Raw genomic sequence first — 19,777 nt, 5'->3', positions numbered from 1 at the left:
TGGGATAATTTATGGTGTCCCTAGTCACCGGTTTAAAATCCTGAATCGAGGAAGTTTGACTCTGTTTTACAGGCCGCGAAACACAGAAATCTAGATAAGAAATTCTGTTAACCCGGGAGAAGGTGTTAGGCATTTCCGGGTTCTGTGGTTTTAGCACGGTCGCTCAACTATTATTTGTGGCCTAATTATCTGATTAATCGCATATTTTAAACCTATTGTGCATTTTTAAGTTTCTAGCCAAATTTAGTTATTTAACCGCATTTTTAGGATTTATAGAAATTATGTGAACGAGTCACGATGTCGTACACTCGTTGTTTTTGTACATATTGCGAATCACGCTATGGGAACCGTACCCACAATTTACAATATATTTATTTTATTATTATTTAAAGTTGGGGGCCGAGTCACGCCAGCGTGCACTCGAATATTGGGGTTACATATCATGACTATGCCACGGGAACCGTACCCATAGTCACGATGATTTATTATTAATCGCACCTAAAGCAAGCTACGAATATTCATTTTAGAAACTGTAATCATTTCACGCGAACGTGTACATAATCATGATAATAGATTCAAAATGCGCCTAAAGGTTCGCCTATGTCACGACCCGGATTTCCCACTCTCGGGAGTCGTGATGGCGCATACTCGTGAAAGCTAGGCAAACCGCGTAATATAGAATGACTAACTCTTTTATTTAGCCCTTTTAACAATTTAAATTAACATGCGATCAACAGTGAAATATTAACGATAAATAAATACATGCAGAAGACTTAATTTGATAATTAGCCAAACCAGTACGATAATACCAACCAACATCTCTACTCGGAATCCGGTGTCACAATATCACGGACCAACTACGAATACTACATACAAATGTCTAGAAAGAAAAGTACAATCTATCTCTGAAGTAAATGAAAACATAATACATATAAAGATAGAAGAGAACGCCTGGCCTGCGGATGCTTGCAGGACTACCTCGGAATCTCAAACTGGACTGAAAGCAGCCGCTCAATGCTACTGTCCAAAAGCTGCCACTCTGGGATTTCCACATAGTGCATAGTGTAGTATCAGCACAACCGACCCCATGTGCTGGTAAGTGTCTGGCCTAACCCCGGCGAAGCAGTGACGAGGTTAGGACCAGACTACCAAATAAACTTGTGTAGTTATATAATGTGCAGCGGAAAATATAGAAATAAACAACTAAAGATGGGGGGAGGGTACATGCTGCGGGGTAATATCAATATCAACAGTAAATTAAGAGAAATGTATAAGGGCAATTTAGAATTTACAGCAACACAATAAAGAACTCGTAACCAATCCACGAACACAGGTATTATCAATTGTTGCGGCGCGCAACCCGATCTCAAAATCTAATAACACTGTTGCGGCGTGCAACCTGATCCAATTATATAATATTGTTGCGGCGTGCAACCCGATCCAAATATAATATTGTTGCGGTGTGCAACCTAATCCAAATATAATATTGTTGAGGCGCGCAACCCGATCCACATATACAGTTCAACACCAATCCCAACAAGAGTCCCGGTAAGGAATCAATAAAGAAACAACACTATCCCGGCAAGGGAATCGACATTATAAGTAAATACGTCCCGGCAAGGGAAAATCAGCTATAACCAAACTTGTTCCAACATCTAACTACCTCAACCTGCACCAATACTCAATCGTAAGTAATTTCCACGAGGATAATCACAATCCTTGTTCAACACAGAGAATCAACAACTTAGGCATTCGTAGTATTTATTCAGAACACAACAATTTCAATTTAAGACTCACGGTCATGCTTGACACCAACGTATAGATACTCATCACCATGCCTATACGTCGTACTCAATAAGTAATATGTAGAAAATAGGACACAACTCCTAATCCCTCAAGCTAAGGTTAGACCAAACACTTACCTCAAACTTTCACAGCCAACTCAAGTCTCAAACACCGCTTTCCCTTTTGAATTTGGCTCCAAATCAATTGTATCAAGACATAATCGACTTAATAACATCAATATACGCTACACAATTCAATTCCAATGTTTAATTATATATTTCCCATCGTTCTTCCCAAAAAGTTAAAAATCGACCCAAATCTGAATATGTAATTAGTTTCGAAATCCGATCCCAAAACAAGGTCTAAATTCCAATTATACAAAAAAGCCCTAACTTTACCCAAATCCCTAATTTTCTACCCTTAAGAACATGATTTAGCCCTAACTTTACCTATGAATTTATGGTGAAGTTCTCTTTCAAAAATCGCCCAATTTGGAGTTTGGAAGGAGTTATAAAATTTTGGTGAAATCCCGAGTGTTCTGTTATTGTTTAAAAATTACTAGGCAGGCCTTCATTGCGTTCGCGATAGGCCTTTCGCGTTCGCGATGGGTCAGGCCTAGGTGACCTTCGTGTTCGCGTTCAATGGCTAGCGTTCCCGGAGCTTCAGCTCCTGGAGCCTTTGTGTTCGCGGTCAGATGGCCGCGTTCGCGTAGAACAAATGTGAACCCCTCCCCCCAGGCCATTAGCCTTACGCATTCGCGAGTGCCTGGATGCATTCGAGAAGGGTACTCTCCCACAGCCTCGCGTTCGCATCCCAAGCTCCGCATTCGCGAAGAGCAAACTGGAACTTAAGGAAATTGCCTTATGTGTTCGCGAGTGGGACTACGCGAACGCGAAGAACAGAACCTCTGTGCACTGAGACAGCAAAACCCTGCAATTTTTGCTAAGTTCAAAACCTTCTAAAACTCACCCGAGCTCTCGGGGCTCCAAACCAAACATGCATACTAACTCAAAAACATCATATGAACTTATCCGTGTGATCAAATCGCCAAAATAACCTCCTACAGCTTGTTTGGATGGTTGTTACACATCTTTTCATAATGTATTGTATTGTATCGTTTGATGAATACAATGTTTGGATAAATTGTATCGTTTGCCGTTGTTTCATGATATCATGCACCAGCAATATAAATAAAGAAAAATTATGATATGGGGTAAATTTATTATATAAAAAGATAGGGTAAATAATAAAATAAAGTAATTTAATAATAGTGAAAGGGTGAGATGAGAGAAAAAGACAAGATAACGACGCAACTACATCAAATTGATCGTTACATAAAGTGGCACATTTCGTCGTTACGTAACGACGGATTTAACGATATGATACAATAAAATTTAGGTAACAACCAAAACAGACATCGTATTTAAAGTAACAATACGATACGATACAATAGGTAACGACCATCCAAACAAGCTGTTAAACAACGAATTTAGCATAGAAATCTAAGAAAAATTCCAAAACTTTCAAAGTATCAATTTCACAACTACGGGTCCGAATCACCTCAAACGACTTCCGTTTCTTACCAAATTTCACAGACTCATCTTAAATCACATATAAGATTTGTACCAGGCTCTAGAAAAATACGAGCCCGATACCATCAAATTCTAAACGCATTTCATTTCCAAAACTCATAAATAATTCCAGAAAATAATTTTCTTTAAAAATTCATTTCTCGGGCTTGGGACCTCAAAATTCGATTCCGGGCATACGCCTAAGTCCTATATTTTCCTACGGACCCTCCGGGACCTTCAAATCACGGGTCTGGTCCGTTTACCCAAGATGTTGACCAAAGTCAACTTAAATACATTTTAAAGTTAAAATTCATCAGTATCACAGATTTTCACATAATGGCTTTCCGACTACGTGCCCGGACTGTGCACGCAAATCGAGGTGATGCCAAAAGAGGTTTTTGAGTCATCAAAATGCAGAATTTACTTTTTAAGACCCAAAAGTCATCACATCATCCACCTCTAAAACAACCGTTCGTCCTCGAACGGACAGAAGAAGCAAGTACCTGAGTCGGGTAAAAGATGAGGATAATGGCTCCACATATCGGACTCCTAGGTCGATGCCTCAGCGGGCTGACCTCTCTACTGGACACAAACAGAAGGAAAACTCTTCGATCTCCGCTGATGAACCTGCCGGTCTAGAATAGCTACCAGCTCCTCCTCATAAGACGAGTCCTTATCCAACTGGACAGTGCTAAAATCTAACACGTAGGATGGATCGCCGTGATATTTCCGAAGCATGGACCCATGAAACACTGGATGCACGGTTGATAGGCTTGGTGGCAATGCAAGTCTGTAAGCCACCTCTCCCACTCGATCAAGAATATCAAACGGGCCTATGAACCTAGGGCTAAGCTTACCCTTCTTCCCAAATCTCATCACGCCCTTCATAGGCGACACTCGAAGCAATACTCGCTCACCGACCATGAATGCCAAATCACGAACCTTGTGGTCGGAATAACTCTTTTGCCTAGATTGAGTTGTATGAAGCCTATCCTGAATGATCCTGACCTTGTCCAAGGTATCCTGTACTAGATCCGTAACCAACAACCGAGCCTCTCCCAGCTCAAACCATCCAACTAATGACCGACACTGCCTACCATACAAAGCCTCATAAAGAGCTAGATACTCGACTGGTAGTTGTTGTTGTAGGCAAACTCTGCTAAAGGCAAAAGCTGATCCCACGAGCCTCCAAAGTCAATGACACAAGCTCGGAGCATATTCTCCAAAATCTGAATGGTCCGCTCGGACTGCCCGTCCGTCTGAAGATGAAATGTTGTGCTCAACTTAACCCGTATGCCCAACTCTCACTGAACTGCTCTCCAGAAATGGGAGGTAAACTGTGTACCTAGGTCGGAAATGATAGACACAGGCACACCATGAAGACGAACTATCTCCCGCATATAGATCTCAGCTAACCTCTCGGAAGAATAGGAGACTACCACAAGAATGAAATGTGTTGATTTGGTCAGCCTATCAACAATAACCCACACTGCATCAAACTTCCTCTGAGTCCATGGGAGTCCAACAATGAAGTCCATAGTGATGTTCTCCCACTTCCACTCAGGAATCTCAATCTTCTAAAATGAACCACCGGGCCTCTGATGCTCGTACTTAACCTGCTGACAATTCAAATACCGGGCCACATATGCAACGATATCCTTCTTCATTCTTCTCCACCAATAATGCTTCCACAAATCCTAATACATCTTCGCGGCGCCTGTATGAATAGAGTACTGAGAACTATGGGCCTGCTCTAAAATCATCTCTCGAATCATCCACATTAGTCATACAAACTCGACCCTGCAACCTCAAAACTCCATTATCCCCTAAGGTAACCTACTGGGACCTCTGTGTTGTACCGTGTCTCTGAGGACACACAAATAAGGATCATAATACTGCCGATCTCGGATACGCTCTAATAAAGAAGAATGAGCGACTGTACAAGCCAACACACGGCTGGGCTCAGAAGCATCCAACCTCACGAACTGATTGACCAAAGCCTGAACATCCAAAGCAAGCGGTCTCTCACCGACTAGAATATAGGCAAAACTGCCCATACTGGCTGACTTCCTACTCAAAGCATCGGTCACCACATTGGCTTTTCCTGGATGATATAAGATGGTGATATCATAGTCCTTTAATAGCTCCAAACACCTCCTCTACCTCAAATTTAGCTCCTTCTACTTGAACAAATACTACAGACTCTTATGATCCGTGAACACCTCACATGCCACGCCATACAGATAATGCCTCCTAATCTTCAACGTGTGAACAATGGATGCTAACTCCAAATCATGAACGGGATAGTTCTTCTCATGAATCTTTAAAGCATAGGCAATGACCTTTCCATCTTGCATCAACACTGCACCAAGTCCAATACGATATGCATCACAATAAACTGTATAAGGCCCTAAACATATGGGCAGAACCAACACCGGTGCTGTAGTCAAAGTTGTCTTAAGCTTCTGAAAGCTAGCCTCGCACTCGTCCGACCACCTGAACTGGGCACCCTTCTGGGTCAACCTAGTCATCGGGGCTACAATAGACGAAAAACCCTCCACAAACCAACGATGTAGCCTTTCAGACCCAAGAAACTCTGAATCTCTGTAGCTGATGCGGGTCTAGGCCAATTCTTGTCTGCCTCTATCTTCTTCGGATCAACCTGAATATCCTCTGCTGATACGGCAAGACCCAAGAATGCAATTGAACTCAATCAGAACTCACACTTTGAAAACTTGGCATACAACTGACTATCCCTCAAAGTCTAAAGAACCACCCTAAGATGCTGCTCATGCTCATCGTGGCTACAGGAATAGACCAAAATATCATCAATGAAGACTATCACGAAAGAATCCAAATAAGGCTGAACACTCGGTTCATCAAATCCATAAAAGCTGCTAGGGCATTTGTCAACCAGAATGACATCACCAAGAACTCATAATGCCCGTACCAAGTGCGGAAAGTTGTCTTAGGGACATCAGATGCCCTAATCCTCAACTGATGGTAGATAGATCTCAAGTCAATCTTCGTAAATACCTTGGCACCCTGAAGCTGATCAAAGGATGCCCTAATCCTCAATGGATACTTATTCTTGATTGTAACCTTGTTCAACTGCCGGTAATCAATACACATTCTCATCGATCCATCCTTCTTCTTAACAAAAAACACCGGCGCACCCAAGTCGAAACACTAGGTCTAATGAAGCCTTTTTCAAGCAAGTCTTGCAACTACTCTTTCAACTCTTTCAACTCAGGCGGGGCCATACGATATGGCGGGATGGAAATGGGTTGAGTGCCCAGTGCCAAATCAATACAAAAGTCAATATCCCTATCGGGTGGCATACCTAGTAGGTCTAAAGGAAATACCTGAGGAAACTCACGAACAACAGGCACGAATCAATAGAAGAAACCTCAGCACTAGAATCACGAACATAGGTCAAATTGGCCAAACACCCCTTCTCGAGCATACGCCGAGCCTTTACATAAGAGATAACACTACGGGTGGAATGACCAAGAGTCCCTCTCCACTCTAAATGAGGCAAAACCGGCAAAGCTAAGGTCACAGTCTTGGCATGACAGTCCAAGATAGCGTGGTAAGGTGATAACCAGTCCATCCCCAATATGACATCAAAATCAACCAAATCCAGGAGTAATAAATCCACACGAGTCTCAAGACCCCCAATCACAACTATACACGAGTGATGGACTCGATCTACCACAATAGAATCACCCACCGGTGTAGACACATATACATGGACACTCAAGGAATAACTAGGCATGACCAGATACGGTGCAAAATAAGATGCCACATATGAGTATGTAGCCCCTGGATCAAATAAAACTAAAGCATCTCTGCCATAAACTAGAACAGTACCTGTGATAACAACATCGGAAGCCTCAGCCTCGGGCCTGGCTGGAAGAGCATAATTGAGGCTGGGCCCCACCACCCTAAACTATATCTCTAGGATGGCCTGCTGCTGGCTGGCCTCCACCTCTAGCGGTCTGAGCTCCACCTCCAACACCTCTACCTCCACCTCTAGCACCTCTACCCCCACCCCTAGCTGGCGGAGCGGGCGGAGGAACACCTAGTGCCTAAACCATAGCACGAGAACCCTGCTGCTGCGATTGAGTACCTACCAATCTCGTACAAGCCCTACGGATATGACCATACTCACCACACTTAAAGCATCCACCTTAGTGCTGCGGCTGAGGAAACTAAGACTGACCCTGGCGACCTGAATGACCACCCCGAAAACTCTGGAGCGGTGATGCACTGATAGGAGCTTGTGGTGCACTGTAGGGATGCTGATCCGAATACTGCATATGAGAACCACGGCCACCTGAAGTGCCATGAGAATCTTGAAGTGCTGACTGAAAGGGCCTAGGAGGATGGCCTCTACCATATGAATCCCTGCCTCCAGATGAGGTACCACTGAATCTGCCCGAATGACAAGGCCTCTTGTCAAACCCCTGACCACCTTCCTGCAACAGAACCATCTCCATTTTCCTGGCCATATTGGCCGCCTCAGGGAAAGAAATCACACTCCCTGTCTCATTAGCCATCTGAAGGTGAATTGACTGAATAAGTACCTCAATAAACCTCCTGACCCTCTTCCTCTCGGCGGGAAGTATGATAAGAGCATGACGGTCCAAGTCAATGAATCTGGTCTCATACTAAGTAACAGTCATAGAACCCTGCTGGAGATGCTCAAACTGCCTCTGATAGATCTCTCTCTGAGTGATGAGGGAGACTTCTCCAAAAATAGCTGAGTAAACTACTCCCAAGTCAAAGCTGGTGATCCGGCTGGTCTAGCCAAGAAATAATCTCTTCACCAAATCTTGGTGGATCCAGACAAGCGGAAGGTAGTAAAGTTGACCCCATTGGTCTCCACTATCCCCATTTTCCCGAGAACCTCATGACAACTGTCTAAGATAATCCTGGGGATCCTCAGAAGATGCACCGCTGAAAGTAGTAATGAAGGGCTTGGTGAACCTATCCAATCTCCAAAGCATCGGCAGACATAGCTGCTCCGTCACCGGTCTGAGCTACCCCACCTGGCTGAACTGCTCCAACAGGCTGAGTTGCTAGAGTTTGAAACTGGGGAGCCATTTGCTCTGGAGTGCGAGTAGCAGGAGTCTGGGCTCCTCCTCCTCCATCCTGAGAGACGGTTCGGGCTATGGGAAGCAAGCCTGCCTGGGTGACACTCTCCATGAGGCCCACTAGACGGACCCGAGCATCCTGGAGTACTGAGGTAGCAATAAACCCCTCTGGGACCTGAGCTGGGCCCACCCGAATGGCCTGGGCTGGAACCTTATCATCAAAGTCAACCTAAGGCTCTATCGCTGGTGCTGTTGCTCTGGGATGAGATCTGCCCCTACCTCGGTCCCTAGTACGGCCTCGGCCTCTACCCCTTGTGGGAGTTGTTGTTGGGGGCTCGGTCTGTTGATCGGTGGATAAGGAAGCACATGTTCTCGCCATCTACGAAAGAACAGTGTGGAATTAAATTAGCGTTGAGAAACCAAACCGCACGACAAGAAAGAATAAATGTGAAGTATTTCCTAGCTCTGTAGCCTTTGGGGGATAAATACAGACATCTCTGTACCGATCCCTCAGACTCTACTAAGCTTATCCGCGAATTGTGAGACCTATGTAATGATACCAACTTGTCACGACCCGGATTTTCCACCCTCGGGAGTCGTGATGGCGCCTACTCGTGAAAGCTAGGCAAGCCGCATAATATAGAATCACTAACTCTTTTATTTAGCCCTTTTAACAATTTAAATTAACATGCAATCAACAGTGAAATATTAACGATAAATAAAGGCATGCGGAAGACTTACTTTGATAATTAGCCAAACCAGTACGACAATACCAACATACATCTTTACGCGGAATCCGGTGTCACAATATCACAGACCAACTACGAATACTCCATACAAAGGTCTGGAAAAAAAGTACAATTTGTCTCTGAAGTAAATGAAAACAGAATACATAATAAGATAGAAGAGAACGTCGGGCCTGCGGACGCCTGCAGGACTACCTCGGGATCTCTAGCTGGACTGAAGGCAGCCACCCAAATGCTATGGTCCAAGAGCTGCTCCGGGATCTGCACATAGTGTAGAGTGTAGTATCAGCACAACCGACCCCATGTGCTGGTAAGTGCCTAGCCTAACCTCGGCGAAGTAGTGACGAGGCTAAGACTAGACTACCAGATAAACCTGTGCAGTTATATAACATGCAGCAGAAAATAAAACAAGAATAAACAAGTAAAGATGAGAGGGGGTACATGCAACGGGGGAATATCAATATCAACAGTAAATTAAGAGAATGGCATAAGGGCAATTTAGAATTTACAACAACACAATAAGGAACTCGTAACCAATCCATAAACACTGGTATTATCAATTATTGCAGTGCGCAACCCGATCCCAAAACATAATAACAATATTGCAGCGTACAACCCGATCCATATCATTTATCACTATTGTGGCGTGCAACCTGATCCAATTATATAATATTGTTGCGGCGTGCAACCCGATCCAAATATAATATTGTTGCGGTGTGCAACCTAATCTAAATATAATATTATTGTGGCGCGCAACCCGATCCACATATACAGTTCAACACCAATCCCAACAAGAGTCCCGGCAAGGAATCAATAAAGAAACAACACTATCCCGGCAAGGGAATCGACATTATAAGTAAATACGTCCCGGCAAGGGAAAATCAGCTATAACCAAACTTGTTCCAACATCTAACTACCTCAACCAGCACCAATACTCAATCATACGTAATTTCCACGAGGATAATCATAATCCTTGCTCAACATAGAGAATCAACAACTTAGGCATTCGTAGTATTTATTCAGAACACAACAATTTCAATTTAAGACTCACGGTCATGCTTGACACCAATGTATAGATACTCGTCACCATGCCTATACGTCGTACTCAACACGTAACATGTAGCAAATAGGACACAACTCCTAATCCCTCAAGCTAAGGTTAAACCAAACACTTACCTCAAACTTCCACGACCAACTCAAGCCTCAAACACCGCTTTCCCTTTTGAATTTGGCTTCAAATCAATTGTATGCAGACATAATCGACTTAATAACATCAATACACGCTACACAATTCAATTCCAATGTTTAGTTATAGATTTCCCATCATTCTTCCCAAGAAGTCAAAAATTGACCCCAGGCCTGCTTGTTCAACATACGAGGTTCAGACCAATACCCGATCACCCATTCACCCACGAGCCCAAATATGTAATTAGTTTCGAAATATGACCCGAAAATGAGGTCTAAATTTCAATTATACAAAAGCCCTAACTCTACCCATATTCCTAATTTTCTACCCTTAAGAACATGATTTAGGCATATAAACCTAATGAGTGTTAAGGAAAGTTGAAGAAAATAAGTCTAAGATTACATACCTATGAATTTTTGGTGAAGTTCTCTTTCAAAAATCGCCCAATTTGGAGTTTGGAAGAAGGAGTTATGAAATTTTGGTGAAATCCCGAGTGCTCTGTTACTGTTTAAAAATCACTGGGCAGGCCTTCATCGCGTTCGCGATAGGCCTGTCACATTTGTGATGGGTCAGGCCTAGGTGACCTTCGCGTTTGTCAACTCGCATTCACGGAGCTTCAGCTCCTGGAGCCTTCCCGTTCGCGGTCAGATGGTCGCGTTCGCGTAGATAAAATGTGAACCCCTCCCCCCAGGCCATTAGCCTTACGCGTTCGCGATTGCCTGGACGCGTTCGCAAAGGGTACTCCCCCCACAGCCTCGCGTTCGCATCCCACAACGTTCGCGAAGAGAAAACTGGCACTTGAGGAAATTGCCATATGCGTTCGCGAGTGGGACTACGCGAACGCGAAGAACAGAACATCTGTGCACTGAGACAGCAAAATCCTGCAATTTTTCCTAAGTTCAAAACCTTCCGAAACTCACCCGAGCCCTCGGGGCTCCAAACTAAACATGCATACTAACTCAAAAACATCATATGAACTTATCTGTGCGATCAAATCGCTAAAATAACCTCTTAAACAATGAATTTAGCATAGAAATCTAATAAAAAATTCAAAACTTTCAAAGTATCAATTTTCACAACTACGGGTCCGAATTACCTCAAACGATTTCCGTTTCTTACCAAATTTCACAAACTCGTCTTAAATCACATATAAGACCTGTACCAGACTCCAGAACCAAAATACGGGCCCGATACCATCAAATTCTAAACGCATTTCATTTCCAAAACTCATGAATAATTCCAGAAAATAATTTTCTTTAAAAATTTATTTCTCGGGTTTGGGACCTCGGAATTCGATTCCGGGCATATGCCCAAGTCCCATATTTTTTTAAGGACCGTCTGGGACCGTCAAATTACGGTTCCGAGTCCGTTTACCCAAAATATTGATCGATGTCAACTTAAATCTATTTTAAAGTCAAAATTCATCATTTTTTTTTACAGATTTTCACATAATGGCTTTCTGGCTACGTGCCCGGACTGCGCATGCAAATTGAGGTGATGCCGAAAGAGGTTTTTGTGGCCTCGAAATGAATTTTTTTTTTAAAAATAAGTTATGACCTTTTGGGTCATCACAGCCTACCCAAGTGTGGTCGGCCTAACATACTCCTACCTGAAGAAGTAAATAAGACAAGAATAAAACAACGATATAACTTATCTTGAACCTAAATTTCTTTTAATTTTGCCCAGTAGCCAAACTATTGAAATCAATTCCAGTTAAGCTTCAAATTCGAACCTATAAACAATTAAGACTGAGTACCACTTAATTAATGATTCAATCACTAACGTCAAAATATGTTGGCTAGCCAAATTTCATCATAGGATCAAAATATCACAACTAGTCATGGAGAATATACAATCTGCCATTCAAACACATATGCGACAAAATCAGGAGGTAAATGATTAAAGATAGAAATGGACCTTGAATGAACAATTTAATTAGCCTCTGCCCAGATATGCAAAGCTTTAAAAAAATAGCGACAAACAACGAACAACGAATCGGAACCCTCTCAAATGCAGAACTCGAACGACAACCTCCACACGACTCAAACTCAAAAATGGCTCCAAACTTCAATTAAACTCCATGTTTCAGAAATCTATTCGTGTGTGTGACTGTGAGTATGCGTGTTTGGCGGCGGCGATGTCGCTGGGTTTTGGGTTATGGCTGGAACTAGAGAGGGACGAGTGTGATGACGGCTATGGTGGTTGTTTTTTTCGGAGCTCATGTGTTGATAATAGAGGTTGTTTTTAAGGTGTCAAGAAGACAAAGGGTGCTGAAGGGTTGTCGTGTGGCAGTTGAATTTGGTGGTGAGGAGGTGATGCTGGAGAAAGGTGGCGGTTTTGATGGGGGAGATGGCGTTAGGGTCTGCAGCTGGAATGTGGCCGTCGAATTTTTTTAGGTTGTGTCTTTAAAGAATAAAACGTTCAGGGGGGTCTTGTTTTGGTTTTCTGCGGCTTATTTCCAAGACTAGGTTAGGGGTCCCCTTTTAGGGTTATTTTAATTAGGGTATAAGAGGGGAATGGGTAAATAAGCCTGGATTTGGAAAATTGGGTTGGTTCATATCTTTTGGGTTTGAATTTATGCTAAGAAGACCAATAATACAATGTATCTATAAAGTGTAAAAAATTATTCTTAATTAATATAAACTAATATAAAACTAAATACTAAAAGTGAAACTAATCTTTGTATTTTCAAGTTTTATGTAAGGTAGATAAATTAAAAGTAACTGGATAAAATATTAATTAGCTAATTTAAAGACAATATTTTTGTACTTTTCATTTTTGTGATAAAATTGAGTAAAAGAGTCGAAACTATTTAGAATAGCGATATTAAACCTAAACTAAATATTTACGCCAAAATGTGTAAAATCTTGGGGAGGGTCAAAAATTATATGTCTACAGTTGCCCCTCTTTGACTGGAGATGCGAAGAGTTTTCAGACAAAGAACGACGAGGCAGGTTTTTTGACCTGACCCTTGTTTAGAAAGACCAAAAACTAAAAGAAAGGAGAATATGACCGAGCCCTGGTATATGAGCTGCCTATATATCCTTGGCTATAAAGGAATCAGGCTACGTGTAGTTTAGAAGTAGGAACAGTGATGGAGTATACCGAGGTGGAGAGCCGATTGAGGTGTCGTTCCGTCGAGGTTCTGGTCCGCGGTCCTATTATTACATCAAAATCAAAAATGAAAAAGACTAACTAAGCCTGTCAACTACGAGTTACAAGATTCCTATCTATAAGTATTCTGAAGCTTGATCTTGAGTCTTGAATAGTGCTTCATGCAGACTTTATGTTTGAATCTTGACGCTTGCTAGCTGCAGGTGCTAGTTCGTTCTTCTTGAGCTTTTTCGGATCAGGATCGGACATGTAGTGCTCGTGACTTCAACCATGTCTTGAGCAGTTCACATCTTTCTCTGCTTCTGCATTTTGGATTCACTTCCCTTTTTTCTTTTTCTTTTTTCTTTTTTTTTTCTTTTTTTTTTCTTTTTATTCTGGATCAAGACTACTTCTGTTGGTCATCTCGGACTAACGACTCGCATTCTTACCGCGAGCTTTTGCTACTTCTAACTTGAATTGAATTCTAAAATGATTTCCCTCATTCTCCAAGTAGGTGCCTGCTACTGATAGAAAACTTGAAATGAATTCCCTCATTCTCTAGGTGGGCGTCTGCCACTGACATGAAACTTAAAATGACTCTAAATTGAATTCTGAAATGACTTCCCTCATTCTCCAGGCGGGGCGCCTTCTAATGACTTAAAACTAGAAATGAATTCCCTTGTTCTCCAAGTGGGTGCCTGCAACTGACTTAAAATGAATTCCCTTGTTCTCCAGGTAAACGCTTGATGCTGACTTAAAATTTGAAATAAATTTCCTTATTCTCCAGGTGGGCGCCTGCAACTTAAACTTGAAATGAATTCCCTTGTTCTCAATGTGGGCGCCTGATACTGACTTAAAATTTGAAATAAATTCCCTTGTTCTCCAGGTAGGCGCCTGCAACTTAAACTTGAAATGAATTCCCTTGATCTCCAAGTGGGTGCCTGATGCTGATTTAAAATTTGAAATAAATTCCCTTGTTCTCCAGGTGGGCGCCTGATGCTGACTTAAATTTTGAAATAAATTCCCTTGTTCTCCAAGTGGGTGCCTGCAACTTAAACTTGAAGTGAATTCCCTTGTTCTCCAAGTGAGCGTCTGATGCTAACTTAAAATTTGAAATAAATTCCCTTGTTCTGCAGGTGGGCGCCTGCAACTTAAACATGAAATGAATTCCCTTGTTCTCCAGGTGGGCGCCTGATGCTGACTTAAAATTTGAAATAAATTCCCTTGTTCTCCAGGTGGGCGCCTACTACTTAAACTTGAAATAATTTCCTTGTTCTCCAGGTGGGCGCCTGATGCTGACATAAAATTTGAAATAAATTCCCTTGTTCTACAGGTGGGTGCCTGCAACTTAAACTTGAAATGAATTTCCTTGTTCTCTAGGTGGGCGCCTGATGCTCACTTAAAATTTGAAATAAATTTCCTTGTTTTCCAGGTGGGCACCTGCAACTTAAACTTGAAATAAATTCTCTTCTTCTCCAGGTGGGCGCTTGATGCTGACTTAAAATTTGAAATAAATTCCCTTGTTCTACAGGTGGGCGCCTGCAACATAAACTTGAAATAAATTCCTTTGTTCTTCAGGTGGGCGCCTGCCATTACAACAAAATAAAAGAAACTTTTTTGCCCCAGTTTGGTACCGGAAACATCTGTGAGTGTTAATCGAATCATGTTATCCAAAAGAGCTCTAAGAATTTAAAAACTAAAACTCATTATCCAGGAGGGCCCTGAAAGCTAAAATTAAATCTCATCTTAAGAGCGAAAACTTGAAAGCTAAACTCTATTTCCTAAAGATAAAACTTATGCTAAATCTCATTATCTATGAGGGTCCTAAAAACTTAAAACTAAACCCCATTATCCAGGAGGGTCCTGACAACTTAAAATTACACCCCATTATCCAAGAGGGTCCTGAAAACTTGAAATTAAATCTCATTATCCAGGAGGGTCCTGAAAACTTAGAACTTAAATCCTATTATCCAGGAGGGCCCTGAAAACTTGAACTTAAATTCCATTATCCAGGAGGGCCCTAAACTTAAGTAAAGCAAAAATCTCTTCTAAGTAGGGAGAACGCCTAGGAGGTACGGTTCTTCTCGATTAGGGAAAATGTGTAGGAGGTAAAAACCTTCTTAACTAGGGAAATGCCTAGCAAGTAAAACCTCCTGAAACAACCTTTTTGCTGACAAAATATGGGCACGACACTTGAAAAATTCAAGCTTCCAAGCTTTGATTTGGCCATATATATCACTACAACAAAAGAGACTTTTGGCGGCAATTATTTAGCAACAATAAGCTATTTGCCGCTAATTTATTCTATAAATACAAATGTTTGCGGTAATTTAACTTTCGCCAGGAAAGAGTGCTTCTTTACTGGCAATTCAAAGTAATGGCCCGAAAAAGTTAGTCCTGACAATTAAAAGCCAATTTTCATCTTCCCTCTAATTTGTTTCATGTGAAATATTCCCGCCTGGATACATTCACCCCTAAATTGCAAAACAATCATCTCTAAATTTGAGTAGACCTCTCCCTATAGCAGCCAGCTCATCTCGCACCATCGCCGGCCGCCACCACCAGGTAATGTCTCTCCACTATTTCTCTATGTTTTTTCATTGTGGATGTCTCTCTCTTTCTGAAGCACATAAATTGAAGCTTGTAAATAAGATTCTTGACTTTCTCCTATTATGATTTTATATTTGTATTTAGTGTAGAAGAGTCTCCATTTCCCCAGGCTTTATTTAGGTCTATATATCGATTAGATAAATGAGTTCTAAATATAGAGTCAATCGGTCATTAAGCACTAGAGTTTCATGAATAGTCAAAATTAACTGCTCTTTTGTTCTCTATGCACTTTCTATCCTATCTGCTTCTTCTTCATACTTTGGTAAGGCTTATTAATTTTTATTTTTTCCTTTTGTCCGGCATCCTCTACTATAAGGATATATATATTGACTTTTTAAACTTGAACTTTATCCATAATTTTGATGCAACAACTAAAAAAAAGTGAAATACAAGGTGTAATTTGGTTGATTTAGTCTTGTGAAAAATGAAGATTTCATTTGATAATTGGATTTGCAACATGGTGATATCACTGGAAATATAAAAACAGGCCCTCTAGACACAAACTCAAGAGTGCTTTTTAATTTCTTGGTGTGAGTATAGCTTAATTACCAATAATTTTCCTAATAATGATGGGTAGAATCTTGTTGTCTTAGTCTTGTGGATCTTATCCACAATTTTTGAAGGTAAAAATCGAAAATATTTTCCTAAATGCTTAAAAAAGAGAGTATTACACGTACTTTTGTGAAGTTCTGTCTTCCATTATCCATATTATTAGTGTTTGGTGTGGATATTGTTATAGTGTATTGTGATAGTTTAGTATCCATATAATTCATATTTGCAGTACTTTGTACAGTAGAAGCTCGCAGAGCATCACCATCGAACAAATTACATCAGTTTCTAGTAGTTCTGCTAGTGTAAAAAGAATGGGTTGATACACTAGTATAGAAGTCGATTAACATTATCCGGTATAAAGATTCAATTGGTCTATTTATGCAAAGAAAATTACTGCTCCCAAGCTATTTTATATGAATATTCAATTTGATGAATTTGAATGAGGCTTCTTCATTTGTAACTATCTAAGAGTTGTTCATTCACTTTATTCAAAAATGGATTAATAACATGTTCTTGATGTTGCTCTAAATCCCTGTTAATTTTCTTTTACAACGAATTGGTAAATAGGTTTTGTTGTAAGATGAACTCCCATTTCTTTTTACCTTTTAACTGATGTTTTTCATATATCCATGATTCCATTATTTCATGAAGGCACCACTTTATTGAGATCTGCATGTGCCAAAAGGATTGGACTTAGCCAGGATTTATTTTACATGAAATAATATTGAGTATCAAGGGACTGCATTAGCATCAGAGTAACATCTTGCAATTTTGTTGCTTATCACTTGAATAGACCAGATAGGATGCATGACAATTCAGCAAATGATAGAACAAATCATGTGAAGGTAGCAAGATTTCTGATTATAAGTTGTTGTAACTGATCCTAGTGGCTCCTTTCCTTCCATGTCAACTTTTTTGATATGCAGTGGATGTGGTTCATATTTCTTGTTGCAGGGTGCAATGTATTTTCTAACATTGTTATCACAGTTTCATCAACTTATGCTCAAGAGGGTCCGGACTACTCAGGTATGAATTTCATTTTCCTAGGCACCTTATCTCGCCTTATGTTCTCATACATCATGCATTCGTTCCTTTTTGTCTAATATTTGAGTAATAGGTCTCTCTAGTGAGACATGACAGGTTTTGTTTAAACTTACAAGTTAAATAGGATTTTTGAATAATATTTTGCGGGGCCTCATCTAACCTGTTGTTGTCGATCTTCAAAAAAGAAAGATATGTTGTTTCCAAAGAATTGAGAAATATATTTTTTCTTTTCCTTTTTTTACTATTCTTTCCTTGTCTTTGGTCTTAAAAAGGCTAAATATTCCTCTGTTGACCTCAAGGATTGATATAAAATCTAATGAATTATATAAACAAGTGATTGAAGATATCCTAATATTATAGAAGGTCCAATGATCATGTTTTTTCGGTCTTCATATGTGATTTAAGTTTCCCTTATATTTTCAAGATGGCAAAATTTTCCATTTTAAAAAAAATAAAATCAGAAGATCTTGAAACTTATTCGTGGTACACTTGATATTTGACTCGATCAAAAGCTTATTCGAAATTTGAAAAAGTCCAAAGATGATTTGGCAGAGTATCAAGTTCTCTTCAACATTGAGTGCATATGTATCTGAGTTCTAAGCTTTACTTTCATATTGATACATGGTGAACTAAATGGTTAGTAAATATGTTTAATTGTATCATGTAAATTAGTCACAATAACTAGAGATGATAAATGAGGGTGGAAATATATGCTCGATAGTGGTAGAGCAATGCATAAGTGGCAGGAGGTAAAGTCATTAATGGAGAGTTTTTGTTATCTGTCTTTTTGTGATAATGCTGTTACTTTGTTTTTTATGGTATTTATGTTATGTTATGGATTTTATGATACTTTATGTTGTTTTATTATGAGTCTATTGATAGTACTAATATAGTGTCTCTTGTTGCCTCTTTGAGCCGAGGGTCTCCTGGAAACAACCTCTCTGCCCCTCGGGGTAGAGGTAAGGTCTGCGTACATATTACCCTCCCCAGACCCCACTTGTGGGATTACACTGAGTTGTTGTTGTTGTTGTTGTTGTTGTTGTCTTTTTGTGATAAGCTGAGAAAGGATTCCATGCAGCAATTTTTTATATTGGCTTAGTTCTATCTTGGTATTATGTTATTATTAATAAATTAACTTTACTTATCAATTGTCTTTTTTTGGTAATTATGATCATCCTCCATGTGTGATGAGATTCAATCTCGTTTTGGTCTTCCATTAGATAACTTTTTCTGCTAACATCAGTAAATATGTGGTAGCTACATCTGCCTACTAGACTGCAATTAATAAGATTGATGTATTTGATTAGTTGTGATGTAGTGTATTGGATAATATTTATGTTGAAGGTTTTCAGGAAGCTTTCTTCTGATTAACATCCCTTTAATTGTTAAGATCATGATAATAGACTTTGTCTGCAGATCATAGCATGCACAATACATTTACTATGCTGGTGCAATTTGACGGGCTTATCTGGTGCAGTATGGCTCCTTTGCCTTGTGCGTAAGAGCTGTTGATCTGGAGAAATTTAGCCTATCATTTTGGTACACAAATAGATCTTCAAGCTGATGTATGTTGTGAAATTTCTGTGCTGCACTTTGAGTTGTGTAGCTGGTGCAAGAACAAGTCTTCAACTAGTGTATTTAGGCTCTTATGTACTGGTAGATTTAGGCTAGTGCAAGAATGCTTTATTTTATAACCGATCAGGGTAGATTGAAGTCTTTGGGAAGTCTGTTGAATGAAGACTTTCATTATGAGCAAGGAATGAAGAGATACTTGTTAAATATGAAATGATATTGAATTCAAATGATTTTTTCATCTTCTGTTGCACTTTAAAACTATGAAATAGAAATTTTATTTGTTGTGAATTTTATGACGTACATTATTCTTTCTAAAATGGATGTGGTATTTGTATATTCTATTACAAACTTTTGTATACAATGAAAATTTGCCAACTACAATAAAAATCATTACGGACATAATAACTGCCAATATAGCAGTAGTTTTAGTTGCCATTACATTTGCCGCTAATAGAGTTACTCTTTACTAGTAGTTAATGGTCTTTAGCGGCAATAACAAATGTTGTTGAATGAATG

At 40.2% G+C, this 19,777-nt stretch overlaps 2 long non-coding RNA genes across 4 annotated transcripts; one reads left to right on the top strand and one right to left on the bottom strand.

The window, feature by feature from the left end:
- Window positions 1-744: 744 nt before the first annotated feature.
- Window positions 745-9,396, bottom strand: LOC107801143 (uncharacterized). The gene is made up of 2 exons (XR_012710537.1): window positions 9,197-9,396; window positions 745-1,145 (listed from the first exon to the last, which is right to left on the bottom strand). It is a non-coding gene; the product is annotated as an uncharacterized LOC107801143 (long non-coding RNA).
- Window positions 9,397-15,730: 6,334 nt separating this feature from the next.
- Window positions 15,731-19,549, top strand: LOC107801141 (uncharacterized). 3 transcript variants are annotated; one of them, XR_001651560.2, is made up of 4 exons: window positions 15,731-16,045; window positions 17,294-17,487; window positions 17,597-17,668; window positions 19,103-19,549. It is a non-coding gene; the product is annotated as an uncharacterized LOC107801141 (long non-coding RNA). The 3 variants fall into 3 exon arrangements; XR_001651561.2 differs by lacking the exon at window positions 15,731-16,045 and adding an exon at window positions 16,055-16,352; XR_001651562.2 differs by lacking the exon at window positions 17,294-17,487 and having other exon boundaries at window positions 15,748-16,045.
- Window positions 19,550-19,777: the final 228 nt, after the last annotated feature.

The sequence above is a fragment of the Nicotiana tabacum genome, chromosome 6 (genome assembly GCF_000715075.1).
Source record: "Nicotiana tabacum cultivar K326 chromosome 6, ASM71507v2, whole genome shotgun sequence".
Lineage (NCBI taxonomy): Eukaryota > Viridiplantae > Streptophyta > Magnoliopsida > Solanales > Solanaceae > Nicotiana > Nicotiana tabacum.
This window is presented reverse-complemented; position numbering and strand designations above follow the sequence as displayed.